Source organism: Aulonocara stuartgranti (genome assembly GCF_965226115.1).
Source record: "Aulonocara stuartgranti genome assembly, chromosome: 2".
NCBI lineage: Eukaryota > Metazoa > Chordata > Actinopteri > Cichliformes > Cichlidae > Aulonocara > Aulonocara stuartgranti.
This window is the reverse complement of record NC_138940.1, coordinates 8,274,317-8,275,018: the sequence shown is the minus strand read 5'-3', so window position 1 is coordinate 8,275,018 and position 702 is coordinate 8,274,317.

The window sequence follows — 702 nt, the reverse complement described above, 5'->3', positions numbered from 1 at the left end:
ACTGGTTATACTCAAAAACTGGAAAGTCAGGGTTTGCCATAAAATATTTAAAAGAGCCTTAAAACTGTTAATTTGTAACAAGGTAAAATTGTATCAAAATGATGGGAAGAGAAAAAGAGAAAACCATGATGATGAAGGAAAAAGCTCATGATCTGAAGCACATCGGTCATCTTTGGTCCAACAGTGTAGAAGCAGTGTTTATGGCACAGACGTGGAACCAGGCCAGTACTGCTGATGTGACTGCCAACAGAAGTAGCATGATTATTTCTGTGAAATACAGGATTATATAGAGACCCAGAAATAAACAGCAACTGAAGGTGGCTCTAAAAATTACCTAGCAGAACATTCCAGAGAAGAAACGGAGCTTTTGGTGATACTCATGGCTTCTCAACAGTCATTGACCACAAACGACTTTCATCCAACTATTAAAAACAATCCTTTCATTTAAAATGTCAGGTTGTCCAATTACTTTGTCTGTCTGACAATTGGTGACTTTATATAGAAAAATGACAACACAGATAACAGAAAACTTTTGTTAAACCCTCTGAATAAAACCTGTAACCTTCTTTAAAATGCTAAATCGTGAGACTTCACTTGTAAAGGTACACCAGTATACAGTGTTGGGGAGTAACGGAATACATGTACCGCCGTTACGTATTCAAAATACAAAATATGAGTAACTGTATTCCGTTACAGTTACCG